At 33.3% G+C, this 15,304-nt stretch overlaps 1 protein-coding gene and 1 long non-coding RNA gene across 4 annotated transcripts in view; one reads left to right on the top strand and one right to left on the bottom strand.

Moving 5' to 3' along the window:
- Positions 1–15,304, bottom strand: part of LOC126916319 (failed axon connections) — a 51,823-nt gene that overhangs the window by 22,981 nt on the left and 13,538 nt on the right. The window lies entirely within an intron of this gene.
- On the top strand, positions 9,181–14,370 carry LOC126916331 (uncharacterized). 2 transcript variants are annotated; one of them, XR_007710535.1, is made up of 4 exons: positions 9,181–9,649; positions 9,743–9,890; positions 10,200–10,493; positions 14,199–14,370. It is a non-coding gene; the product is annotated as an uncharacterized LOC126916331 (long non-coding RNA). The 2 variants fall into 2 exon arrangements; XR_007710534.1 differs by lacking the exon at positions 14,199–14,370 and having other exon boundaries at positions 9,182–9,649; positions 10,200–10,865.

Genomic DNA, 15,304 nt, shown 5'->3' with positions numbered 1-15,304 from the left:
TGTTTTTCCATGTTTTGTCAATTTACAGTAGACAATTTCTTAGTTTCCGAGTATTTTCTACTTAAATCGAATAGTGGGAAACGGTAGGAGAAATTTGGAAAATTCTATATGGTCGGCAAAGTTTCCGATTGTAAATATTGTAACAAACATTTTACTTTGTATAGTTTGTATACCTACAGGTATTCCTACATACTTAAATATTCCATAAAATATTGTATTTTCATATTATTTATTATGCATTTCTTGCATCCTTATTTCTTGTTACTTTCCTTACCTTTTGATATTTATCAACGGTTTCATATTGTTTTTCCATGTTTTGTCAATTTACAGTAGACAATTTCTTAGTTTCCGAGTATTTTCTACTTAAATCGAATAGTGGAGAACGGTAGGAGAAATTTGGAAAATTCTATATGGTCGGCAAAGTTTCCGATTGTAAATATTGTAACAAACATTTTACTTTGTATAGTTTGTACACCTACAGGTATTTCTACATACTTAAATATTCCATAAAATATTGTATTTTTATATTATTTATTATGCATTTCTTGCATCCTTATTTCTTGTTACTTTCCTTACCTTTTGATATCTTATCAACGGTTTCATATTGTTTTTCCATGTTTTGTCAATTTTCAGTAGACAATTTCTTAGTTTCCGAGTATTTTCTACTTAAATCGAATAGTGGGAAACGGTAGGAGAAATTTGGAAAATTCTATATGGTCGGCAAAGTTTCCGATTGTAAATATTGTAACAAACATTTTACTTTGTATAGTTTGTACACCTACAGGTATTTCTACATACTTAAATATTCCATAAAATATTGTATTTTCATATTATTTATTATGCATTTCTTGCATCCTTATTTCTTGTTACTTTCCTTACCTTTTGATATTTATCAACGGTTTCATATTGTTTTTCCATGTTTTGTCAATTTACAGTAGACAATTTCTTAGTTTCCGAGTATTTTCTACTTAAATCGAATAGTGGGAAACGGTAGGAGAAATTTGGAAAATTCTATATGGTCGGCAAAGTTTCCGATTGTAAATATTGTAACAAACATTTTACTTTGCATAGTTTGTATACCTACAGGTATTCCTACATACTTAAATATTCCATAAAATATTGTATTTTTATATTATTTATTATGCATTTCTTGCATCCTTATTTCTTGTTACTTTCCTTACCTTTTGATATCTTATCAACGGTTTCATATTGTTTTTCCATGTTTTGTCAATTTACAGTAGACAATTTCTTAGTTTCCGAGTATTTTCTACTTAAATCGAATAGTGGAGAACGGTAGGAGAAATTTGGAAAATTCTATATGGTCGGCAAAGTTTCCGATTGTAAGTCTTACTTATTTGCCTAAGGCCATACTTATGACAGCTACATATTCTTGGAGTTTCCATGCTTTGATCAGTCGCAAATGTCTTTATACAGTGCGCTTTAGAATATTTAAGAAGCTTCGTGAAGTAAAAGCTCTACAATGTACGTATTGTTCATGTTCTCCGTGGATGATTTACATGAACAGGTTTATAAAAATCGTAAAACAAAAACATCTACGTACTTTTTAGTCTATAAAAGAAAAGACATAGAGAGGATTAAAAAAAAGATCAAAATTCATAGGGCAAAAGTGCAAATATGAAACGGATCGACGATTTAGCTACCACAATGATTAAGATCACACATGCACAGTACTTTTCAAAAATGCAATTAACACAAAATATCTAAGATAGTTATCTGATAAAATATACTTTGAATGTGAAATAAGATTGAACAGATTAAGATTAAGTGGTATGACTCGATAACAGATCTCAGTCAAAGGTTGACATTGTGAAAAATACGTAGATTTCAAGTTTCTCAAACATCGAATAACTATAGTTATCGAGTTCTTCAAACTGTGAATTAGGCTAGTTCATATTCAAAATGTTCCATCGAAGAAAAGATCAATCGAGAAACTTTAAAAAAGTAACACCAGCATTTTCATATACAAGGAACAAATTAAGCCGAAGAATTACGCTCCTAAAATAATTCATCAACATTTACACGTTTGATATATTTCAATTTATATTTTTGGAAATATTTATGCTCGCATACATCAAATTTTTCATCCTATATATAGAACTGAGTTTAGGCGAATAAGAAGAAAATTATAATCATCCGGAGGAAACATTAAAAGTAACCAAGGTTTAAGAATGAAACGACGGAGGATCGATAGTTATCGATCGCCTTTAAAAATAAAAGTGTACTGTACACTTGAAACGATCGACCAGCTGCCACTGGTATCCTTTCTGTTATTATATTTTTCTTACTGCGTTCTACATATCGAATTTCGCCTCAACGACAATTCTATACCGATATCCTTCACTTTTGAAACACCTGACACTCCTCAGACACCTTGTATATTTTTGGATTTACAGTAAAATCTCCATTTAGGGAGCGCGATCGATATTACGAAATTTATACAGATTTCTTTTTATGCGCCTTAAATGGACAGCATGAAATTTAATGGATTGTAATATTTACATTTATGTGTGTGTATGTATATTTTAGGATTTGCGAATGACGACACGTTGCACCAGGTGCGACATTTTATTTCTTTTCCAGGGATTTAAATGGCCAGGTGAGTGAGTCAGCCTGTTTCTCAAGCGTGGCACGTTGAATTAGGTATTGCGTATATCTCAAACAAGAATGCGGCGTGTAAAAGAGATTTGGGGGAAAAGTAAATCTTTCAAACGAACATTAAAAATTGTATAACAATCGTAAAACAATTAAGGATAATTTTAGACGATTATAAGATAAAGATTTTAATTAGATTTGTTTAATGGTACACTTTAATCATAATTTTTTTTTTAATTTCTTTAGATAGTTATACAAAAAAAAATTAAGAAAATCGAAGTTTTGAGTCCTCGATGTTGTATGGTATCGCGAGTTCGTCGAAATCGATTCGTGTCAGTGTGTTTTTCGATCTGTGATAAAACTAATTTCATAAAAGATCGCGATCTTCTTTTCGAAAGAGCACAACTTTCGCCTGGAGTCCTCGATTTTTACTGATACAGAAAAATCTCTTTTGCAATAAATTGTAACTACGGGAAAATGACAGGAAAATTTAGTTTTAATTTTAATAGAGCAAGGATATTAAAATAGTTATTTTGTGTTGTGAAATTTTGCTAGGAACTTTTAATGGCTCTCTTTTTACCAGTTAGTTACGTTCGACGCGTGTACTCATCGTGTGAAATATAGAATTACCATTTACTATAGAAACTACTTCGCTTTGAAATATACCACATTCAAATCAACTAAATTGCTTAAATTCTTTTGTCTTCAATTTTTCTTGTTTATGAATTTTATCATTTTCTGGCAATTTTTAAGTTTTTAATAACAACACCGATTTCAACCATGAATTGTTAATTTCTTATCGAATAAAAATGTAATTCCTCCTCGTTTTGCTTTACATCTTTCGTAAAATTTATAATAAGAATATCTGCCCTGCTCGATTTTACATTTTACATTTCACGTTCACATCGAAGCTGAAAACTATATCTCCTTGAAAGAAATATACATTATGTGCATTCCAAGGCTTCGAGTTTTATTAAATTCCAAGCTTACTCTAACATTCCGAGTGCTGAAATTAAACGCTTAATTAAACGTTTTTTAAATACCAATAATAAATTTATTCATTCATAATTATCGCATATATGAAAGGTATCATAAACTAGCATTTTGCTTTAAATCACAGATCCTAGAATAATCAATATTTTATAACTTTCTTTCCACAGATCCCTTTCCTACTAAATCGCAATTATGCGAATCATTTCCTAGATCCACAAACGCTATCAAACAATGATCCAAATGAAGCTTTATCGAGCCATGAATTTCAATTGCTGCCTATACTGCGTTCCACGCTGAAAACGCATAACCCGTTATTATACCACCAATATAAATAATCACCAGATATGTGTACAGTGCACATATACCGGGTGTCTCCAGATGGTATCAGAAGCGAGCAATAACTTATTGCGTGTGCAAAAATAAGTGGGAAACGTAGAATAACAATCTCTTCGTTCGAAGCTATTCTTTTCAAGAAAATCAAATTTCAGAATTTATGGAATATGTATATTTGCAAATAAGGACGTTCCGAATCGATGTAACTTTTTTGCTTAACGCCTCGTTTTCGATAATATCGAGTCCCAAAATAATCGACATTTTTAAACTCCGATTATTAATTAACCAATTAACTAAACTTTACTAACCAAACCGTTTATGTTTGCTTTTAGAATTATCATCTACCAGGTATTATTATACCTATTATTATACTGCATCAATAGTCAACGAAACGCGCGAATACTCGAGAGATTTAAAAATTCGATTGTCACAGCAACAAAGCCACAAATGAGAGAATTCCATTTCGTATTCTTTGCCTATTTTTTAATATAAAATCATCTACAATTCGATGTTACCGACGATTTTAACACACCATATATAAGGTGTCTTAAATAAATATTAAATAAATATATATATATAAATTATTGCGGTAAGAAACGGAACGAAATCGTTCCGAGCAGGTTTCTCAAGTGCAGACATGATTACTCGCGATTTACGGTGTCATCGATGCACCAGCTGGTGGACAATACCACTTTTACGTGTCTGAATCGGTTGGTGAGCTCTCGGCACCCAAGTAGTGCTAACGTAACGGGATCACTACTATTGCTGGTGTCGTGTTACAGATTACGAGTAAGCTGTATTACACGTCTGTTTAGCGTTGCTTAGATCTTACGGAGCCTGGTAATCTATAGCCCAGACTTATCCAATGTTGAAACAAAATTGACAAGAGTGCATAAACATAAAGTAAGGTGATTTATCATTTAATTCGAACTTCCTGTAAATCTCAAAGTTTTTATCTTAATCTCATTTTGGTTACCGCGAAGAAACAGGTTTTCCAGTGCGTGAAGAACGATTTGAAAGAAGAAGATATACTTGAAACGAGAAATCGAGTATATTAATGAAGAAATTGTCTGAAGAAACTGGAAAAGTGACTAAAAAGGGGCACTATATCGTACAATATGGCCATGATATAGGAACACAAATGATTCTGATATTTAATAGTAAATAATATAAAGAGAATTAAAATCTGCATAGTAATACTATAATATTGGAATAGAAATATTTCTGTTATTTAAATATAGTAGAGGAAATAATTATTTAATTATTATTATTAAATATAATAGAGTTATTATAATAGATTATTAAATATAATAGAGGAAATAAAAATCTGCAAGAAAGTAGAAATATGTCTGAAAAGAGACATTATAAATAGCGAAAGAGTAATTTCTTTGGTAACTGAAGATTAAGACAGGTGATTTCTAAAATTATTTCATTTACTGATGACTGTCTAACGAGCCAGACTGCTGAGGTTCAACTTCATTATCCAACTCAATTCTGCTTGGATGGAACATCAAAGGCAACTATTAAAGGCTGAGACTTCTAATTGCATTCATAGTACATCGATTGTGGACTAACAGTCTCGAGATGCAAGTTATGAAATTTTAACGAACCCAGTAAACGCAGTACTTTTTCACACACAGATGAATCTTCGAATTTACTATTCATATCACAATTTCGGATAAAGTGAACGTAGAGGGAACACCCGAAATATAAATTGCAAATTTTCAAACCATTTTTCTCAAATCCCAAATTGCCCGGATGACAAGTATAATCATCTAATTAAATACCAAATTGATATCATATTTTGGAAAATTCTATCCTCGGTGTGTAATCTTTATCTGATTAAAAATACCTTCTCAAGCAAATGTGGCGAAAAGCCATCGATCATCGACTCTTTGATTATTATAGAAAAATTACATTTTCTATTGTGAATTGTATTTACTTTTGGAAAATGTGCCTTCCGACTATGACTTTTACATTCTGTACGATGTAACGACGATCGAGACTTCACTGTGTCGATTCCAGGACATACCATTCCAGTAAATCATCGACCATGAATAATTGCCGTCTGTTTTCTGATCGTTCTGCTCGATAAGGAATCCCCACGTTACCCACGCATAATCGCATTACGTTACGTTAAAATCAGCTAATTTATAACCCTCTCGTTAGGATAAATCGTTTATCGTCCCGTATACCGATCCATTCGCATCAATATTAAATAATTATCCTCGACGAGAATCAATGCCTTCTGGTCACTGAATGAGAAGTATTGATGATCAAAGAGAGAAATTTGTTGCCTTACAATATGAATATTTCGTTTCAACTGACAGGAAGAATAAATTGAATCTTATTATTATCGTTATATATTTATATTGATGCGCACGATTGAACGAAATTTATGAATAATACGAGGCGATATACGGAGTGTAGATATTGGTGCTGTTGGCCAAGTTCCACAGTTTTCGAACGACTCGACTTGAAATTGTTATTTGAATTTTTATTTGAAATTTTATTCGAAAAGAAACACATTATTTTTCGAGTATAAAACGTTGTGTTATTTTATTACGAATTATTGCAGAACACATTAGGAATGAAATTGTAACACAATGAATTAAATTTTCAAAATGTTCTTGCAAAATTTCCGGGAATTTCAAATCTTCATATTTTTACATTGTTCGAAATTTCAAATCTCAAACTCTAGGATCAAATTTCTCATGTTGCGTCGCAGCTCATGCAATTTATTTATCGTTATTTAGTATCAATGTGAAAATATCTAGGGCATGCAGGTAGTTTTCACTACAGTACTGAAAAAGTCTGTCGTAAAATCGACTGTTGGACTAATTTCCATCTTCTTTCACAAACAGTAGATTCTATTTCGCTGCGGGCTAATTGTAACTAATTAGGAAATAACGAGGAATTATCAGAAATAGAATTTAACGATTCTACATAATAATAATATTTCTACGGTAAAATTGATTGATTACATTATAATGCTTAAACATTTGAAATTTAACTAAGAAGATTAATGTCTGATGCGTGTGGTATCTACAATCCATGATAATTGTCACAAGTGTATACATACAATTTTCATTGCATGTGTACAGATATTTCTTAATTCTGTTGCTCAAGCAAAGTAGGTGTAAGCACAATCGCTTTTCTAAATTGACGCTTTGAAACGTATGTTGAAATACGTTGCAATGCAACCACCTGTCTGCAAAGGAAAGGAATTTAACATTAGCAAAGCATTAGAAATACTAAATATTCAAAAATTGTAAGGAAAATGAAACTTATGACATTAGTTGTACCAATTGAAATTCTCCCCATTTTATTTCTTCCTAGTCGTTTTATCATTTTATTGTAGAAACAGCTATGCTTCTAAATTTAATTGTATTAATTAAAGATACAATTTGATGCAATTTTCTTTCAGATTGCAAAAACGCTTAATCGTGTACCGCGACTTACATTCATCGATATAATTTAATATCTTGCGACAACTACTTTCATTATTTTGTAACTTGTACTATTTAATATTAAGAAACCGAATTTAAAATATTGAGAAACGTTAAGTTGGTATGATCGCTAGTTCCTATAAGCTAAGTTGGTACGACTTCTAACGATATTCTTTTGTCTTAGGAGTTGACCACGTGTTAATAACCTAAGTGTACCCGGTGTGTTCAGACGTTTTTGTACGAGGTGGTGAAATATAAAAAGTAATATTCAATCTGTGTGAATCTATTGAATATCAACCCCTAACCTATATTCCATAACACAAAACTCCGCCATCTTAATTTTTCAACAGACACTTCACTATTGACTTTTACTCTTTCATTGACCTTTTTCATATAAACAACTGTAATTCCTATCTCGCTGACTATCTATTTTGAAATTTTTGCAAAAACAAACATTTTCAAGTATTCATTAATTCATTTATTAATTCGATATAATTTAGAAGCCAGCAAAGGCGTGCAGCTCCGATACCGAAACCAACGCCGAGTTCCCAAACAGCACTTCATAGATAAATAAGTAAAATAAATAACTACTTAACAAAACCGCGCATAAATTTCCCGCGGATTCAATCGAAATATACAGCAGCGTATATGTACGTCGTCCGGATTCAACCAAAATATACAGAACGTATATATACGTTGGCCGGACTCAAAGGACTAGGAAACAGCGTAAACAGTGAAACCGTTTGTTCGCATCGTGCTAAGGAAGAGCCACTGTTTACATTTCTACGTATACAAATGCTTCCAAAACGTTATTGGCAACGAGAAATTTGAAAAATCCAGGGATATGCTAATTATCGCGTAATGAACTAAATTAGAATATTTGATAAGAGCTATATAATAAAATTTAATTGAATTGTAAAGTATTATAAATGCTATTGGTACAATTACATATAACCATATTGTTATACTATATATAACTATACTACATGATTGCTTTTAAACAAAATCTACTACCAACCAATTATTCAATTGAATAACTGACCCCTTATAATATTTCTGCCCATAATAAAAAGAAACGACGTAATTACGAAAGGTTCAACCTTCAATTGCACGCTTCAAAGCCTACAACGCCATCATACCCAATAAATTACTCAAACACAGCCTACAGTTCAACACCCAACCTAAACGCCAATCATTCCCATAAATACATTCCTAACGTATCTAACCTTTACATTCTACCTACACTATCTGGCAAACGTCGTTTTATATATTTGCGTTTATCAACTAATATCGATTATCGTCGACTAAACGAGAACTTTCGCTGCTACCGAATATTCACCTGACAAACGAAAACGCTTTCTACGCGTTACAAATAAGTCGCGTGAGCGCGTTTCGTTAGGCACGCGCACGAATTCAAAACAGACTGGAATGGTAACGTATAGTTAGTATCGCGAAAGTATTTGGTCGATCGTAGAGATGTTTTATTAATCTTTATTAATATAATAATTCATTATTATATAATTAAATTATTATTATATTATTAACGATTATTATATATTTACGACCATTGCATTCGCGCTGTGAAATAATTCTTTACCAAATATATGTTTGCGTTTTTCAAAATCTACGATATACAGAAACGAGGAAATATTTACCATAAGCTTCACAGAAATTACCAAAGTATTTAAACATTCAATTGTTCGCTATCTCGGTACTACCCAAACAATACTTAGTGAGACTATCATTAACACTAATTATATGCTCAAGGCTACCATTCGTGCGGTATATTAACATTCTATGAAATCTATATTTCTAGTAAATATCTTCTAACTTCTATATATATTGTCAGATCGGTTTCAAATTTGACCAGTATAATCGGGGCAGACGACGTATCCCGTTACAATGAAATTTCGAAATGTATTATGTAACACGTACACAATATACGCATACATCAACGTTTCCTATCGCAAGTGTTCAAATTACTTTCGTCGACTACTGTATATGTGCGAGCGACAAAGTAAATCTGTATTCATAGAGCACAACAGGACGACGAAAGGCGATTCAATAGACCAGCCACGGACGAGTCGAACAAATCGAACGGAGGATGCTTTATATAGCGAAAGAACGTGTATATCGCGTATTGCGTCTTCGAATGGACAGTCCTCGGACGGAAACCGCGTCGCGTTGATTTATAATGCGATACCTATTGACGGCTGTCCATGGAAAACAAGGTGCGTGTGTAAGGCCTTACACATATACACGTACGTTTTATTCTTTATGTATCGCGTGCACGCAGACAATGACGATCTTTCGCGCGCGCTCAATGCTCCATCGAAATTGATTTCTTTCTGTAGGTAAATGAATGTGTCTGTATGCAAGGTTATTGTGCGAAGTATACAGTTGAAATCTGGAGTAAAATAACCAGACGTCTATAATGCCGCTGTCCGCAAGGGACTCAAAGGAGAGATGGAGTTACTTGGCTTATTCCGAAATTGGATATCGGTAATTGATTTGACGTGGATTGAGGATGTTTGAGGAATGGAGTTAGCGTTTCTCTTGCTCTTTTTTTTGGTTTTTTGTTTTTCGGACGAATAAAGGAATACTTTTGGGCATGAAAGATAATAATTGAAATAATGAAAAAATTTCATGATAATATGGATGATTGTTTAACGTGTTTGAAATAGCTCGAATAGGTTTGAAGATCTGAAGTTTTGGAATAATGAATTATCTTTCTTGCACAGTAATATAATTTCCATTGTTCGTTCCTCTCGCCTTCTTTACACGGTATAGGTACAATTGGCGTAATTACAGGTAAAAAAGTAGCGAAAAGAAGCAATCGACGGAAGCCAATTTATCGTTGATCGAAGTCGATCTACGTCAGAAATAACAAACGAAATAGCGAAAAAAGGATTTGAGTAACCGCAATGTGGATAACCTATTGGAAGTAAAACTTGCAGCGAAGAAAAAGTGGAAAAGCAAAAAGACTGCAAGATAAAATCGTGACGAATGGAAGAAAGGTCTGGTACATCGACAATGATCATGTTACTACGTCGGAAATTCTGTCTTCAATTGAAGATAACATCTACTACTGCCTACGATCGTGCGGTAAGTTGCTTAAGTTGCAAAGCAAGAAACTGCACAGGGGAATCACGTGCAACGTGATTAGGAAATTTTCCTTGGAGAACAAATCAGAAGGAAATGGAAGCTGACGAGTTTAAGTTAAACGAACCTAATGTTACGGTTACGGGAATAAATGTCTCAATTAAGAAAAAGGTTTATTCTGTTGATAAAACAAAGGCGAAAGAATACACAATTAGAAAATCGTATATTTATTGTCTATATATTATCTTGAATATTAAAATACAAAAAAAAAAAATACTATTTGCTTAATTAATTAACACATGAGAGTTTTGTTGTAGTCTAAATATTTTTATATTAAAATGAAATTGGAGAAAAATATCTCTTTAAAATTTTAAATATGCAATTTAAATACCGTAAAAAATATATAGTGTAATACACTGAGGAATAACGTTATTAGAAAAATTGCAATTTTTGTTAAGTCTGTTAGGCTCTTAAAGTTCTTCAAACTACTTTTGGGCTATCGAAAATTTTCAGCAGTTTTTTTTATTAAAAATAACTATATCATTATGTAAAATTAAATTTGTATCGATATCGTTATGTACCTTGGTATATTAGTCCTTTATTTTAGACATTATATTGCGTGTTATATTCATAATTATACTTAATTATTCCTGATGCTTGTTAAGAAGATATCGCAATAGAAAGAGAAAAAGGAACAATAGACGAGTTTGTTTTCGCTAGCATTTTTCTATCATTAAATAAGAACGCAAATACTTGGACGAGGAACAAAGATAAGCATAAGCCATAAAATAGCAAGGCACGTCGCAGTCTGCACAAGGTAATCATGGTGCACGCATAGGCATGAGAAAAATGCATATATTTTTAATGTATGTAGAATCATCAACTCAAGGATACTCGAGAACGCCACTACGAAATTCTCTCTCGCTCTAAAATACTTTCAAGCCTCGTTTCAGCCGAAAGAAAAATTTCATTTGCATACTCTGTCACGTTATATGTATACGTGACAGTATGCGCGATACAAATTAAATTCGCCCCGAGACGTTTTGGAAATGTTAACGAGAAACTTCCGCATTCCTTGTTACCTTTCCCATTAACAGAGAAGAATTCCATAGCATCGTTAAAATTACATCGCACTTTCCCTCTTTTTTTATAGAAATATCCGTGTCTTATGGAATTATTTATAGAAAAAACTTCGTGAAATATTATTTACGAAGTACCATAAGCTATTTTTATTAGCATTATTTATAAACAAAGAGATACTATTCGCAGAAAAATTTGCAGTTATATTGCGAATTCATGCGTTGAAATTACCGCCATAATTTCTTATCCGAGAAAGGACTTACGCTTTTCATCGTAAAATACGTATTAACGATAGTATCATAGGATATATTTAGGAAACAGTAAAAAAACGATAAAAGCTGTTCAACCAATTACTTATTGATTCGTCGATTTCAAAGAAACGATATATAGTTCAGTTTAGCCTCATTTCAAAGCTGAATATTATGACTTGCGCAAACATGAACGTTTCGTTTTGAGATAAAGCTAGAGTGGCAGAAAAAATTGATTTATATTTATTTATCTACGCGATCAAAGCTTTTATTGCTGAATAGATATCGCATGATAAACTCATTACAAAATGTAGTTAGAAATAATAATTTTTTAACAACAAGTATGCAATGTTATAAAAATATCGATCATAAAGCTGCACTACTTTCATTCGAAAATTGCTGCTAATTTATACGGCTGTAATATTCAAATGCAGAACATTACAGCACCGTTATAACGCCTCGTAAAGCCTCCATTAAAACGCTTCTATTATTAGCATCCACCAATACGTCCATTCCATTAACATTTCCATTAAGATTATTATCGGGAATTAAAGAAAAAAATCCGGCACTCAATGAGGCTCGTGCAATAGCCTCGATAAAGAGAATCGAATTACGCGTTCCAACAGCCGGAAGGCATATTGGGCACTTCCCCAATCAACGAATCAAAATCATTTTCGTCCCGAAACTCGAAAATAAGATTGCTTTCTTAATCCTTACCAGAAAATACCTTCGTATTTTTCGTCACGCTGTTAATTTAATTTAATGTTCGCGAGACAATCTTGAGAAAATTCGACAAAAATTGCCAAAAGCTTAGGAGAACTAACGAGTTTGCACATAAACTATAGATACCTATACTTTAAAATAAAAAAATATATTTTTGGAATACATTTTGCTATACATTTTTCATTCGTGTAATATCCTTAGCATGTTTTCCATTTACTTATCGCTACTGCGAATAATATCATAATTATACACATAACAGATCCAATCTAAAAAAATATGCTAAAAGTTGGCATCGTATTAATACAGCCAAGTACCGTTGGCGTAATACTATAAATAATTTTGTCGCAGTGCGATATGCGAAAAGGTTTGAGCGTTGCGATTCAAAAGCATCGCTCGCGTATATAATCCACCTTCTCCAATTCTTTCCATGTCCTCGTCTCTGTTATTGTTCCGCTGGAAAACTACGATACAACAGGAAATTCTACTTGAATTAATTCCCCGTCCAATCTTTTGTGCAATTTCATCGCACAATGTAACCCCGCTTCTATAGACAACGCGATAAAACGAAATTTAGAAGCGAGCAGCATATTCCGTAAGTGCGCTATGCAATAAAATCTCGATAAATAGAATACAGAGAGAATTAAACGGTGTTCGCTACAGATACCGCAAATACCACGTAATGCCACGATACTCTGATTCGAACTGTTGCTAAGTACTAAATCCTGTACAACAACCCACTCCGAAATTCCACTTAATCCCGCAAGCGCAGATACGAATACAGAAACGTCTACGTAAACAGTAGAACACACCCTATGAGTATACAAACGCCCTCGAAATTTCCTAGTCGACCAAACCTAATCTTCGCGTTAATCTCCAAACCTTTCCACGGCAAGAATTTACCACCATAATCATATCGTAACATCCCGAAGGGGCGCCTAACATGAAAACCGCTGCTCCGTTAAAATGCACATGGGCCATCTAGAAATTCTGACGAGACAAATTTTCCACGTTAAACGGTCGTGTACGCGCTTTTTCAGGCGTATAGACCTTCCACGAAACTGTTTTTAAAAGGCTGAGAGAGCGAAGATAGGGGAAGGGAGAACAGTTTACCCACATCTTCTCTCTACCTGCGCGTTTCCGGTGATTTAAAGAGCCCGACCTGCCTCAAGCGTGAAGCGTGCACGCTTGCACATATATACACACGACTCGGCTCCTTGTCTCGCCTCATCCCCCTTTTGCTTTAGGCTCGAGCCGATCGGCAGGAGGCGCAGTAGGCCAACCGTGCGCCGTACAGAATGAAAGTCTTATTAACGCTATTTCACGTACTATAGCCCGACGTAATCGCTGAATTAACACGCTCGCCAACTGCGACTAATAGAGCCGGATAATATTGTGAAATTATAGCGAGCACGGGATCATTTCGCTCAACAATTATGCGCGGTGTAGATGACGTTGACGTTGCAATTGGCTCGTGATCTAAGGTAAATAGCACCATATTTCAACAGACAAGGAGGACAATTTGAAAAAATGACGAATTCATTTGTAAAATCGTTTACTATTTGATGCTATGTTTGTTGTATTATATTGATATTAGCATTGTATATCGTATATATAAATGTGTATAATAATACTTGATATGCAATGGTTTATTTTTCAGCCTGCTGGTCTTGGAAAGGGACTCGGTTTACGATAAATCGTTATTCTTAGTTGCCTTGCTCTCTCAACGGTACATCCTTCCAATTATAAATGTATATGTTAATGTATGTATAATATCGATAAATTGTCAAGTCGTGTATCGTATACATAAATGTACATAATAATACTTGATATGTAATAGTTTATTTCTTAACCTCCTGGTCTTGGAAAGGGACTCGGTTTACGATAAATCGTTATTCTTAGTTGCCTTGCTCTCTCAACGGTACATCCTTCCAATTATAAATGTATATATTAATGCGTGTATAATATAATATGAATTGTCAAGTTACAATTTACGTAATATATATATAGTGTGAAATATAAAGATTTTATAATCTTTCATCATTAATAGAATAACAAATAGAATAAATAATAGAATAAATTTTCAAGCCATCTGCAAAACTTTTCCTTCACGGATCGTTCATATTACTTTGTCTCAATATAAGTTTCTACTAAATATAGCAATTTCTCAAAGCACAGTATTATTCAAATGATACAACGTGATAATAATCAAAGATGAAGTTTGTTCCAACTTTGAAATTTATTCAAACGAAACGCAATATACTATTAGAACGTCAGCTAAACATATAGCTTCTTGCAATTTTCGACAACTGGGAACAAACTACCCCAAACATCTGTCCCGTCACTGTTCAGCCTAGTTATTTATGGGTAGGGAAGTTACGAATTCTAATTAGATCTGAAACTCGTCTCGCCTGACTCAATAGGGATCGGTGCGTTATAAACTCTCGAGAACATGCTAAACTTCAAGAACAGGAATCGGTTTTCCAAATTAACACAGGCATTGGCTTACGCTCGTGTAACTCGTATGCGACGAAACAAACTTTGAAAACTACTCCAAGACGCTCCTTGTCGTTTCACACGCGATACGACAATAATAGGATGACTATTATTGTTCGAGACTGTCTTTTCGTTAGATTATTGCTCGAATAAGATCTCGTTGTCTATGTATAGTTGTGTATATATGTTGTGTTTCGTACAAAATAAATTCGGAGGATAAAAACGGGGAAATTTTAATTCTATGAGACCAAATATTAAGCAATTCAAATG

Source organism: Bombus affinis, chromosome 5, assembly GCF_024516045.1.
Source record: "Bombus affinis isolate iyBomAffi1 chromosome 5, iyBomAffi1.2, whole genome shotgun sequence".
Taxonomy (NCBI): Eukaryota; Metazoa; Arthropoda; class Insecta; order Hymenoptera; family Apidae; genus Bombus; species Bombus affinis.
This window is presented reverse-complemented; position numbering and strand designations above follow the sequence as displayed.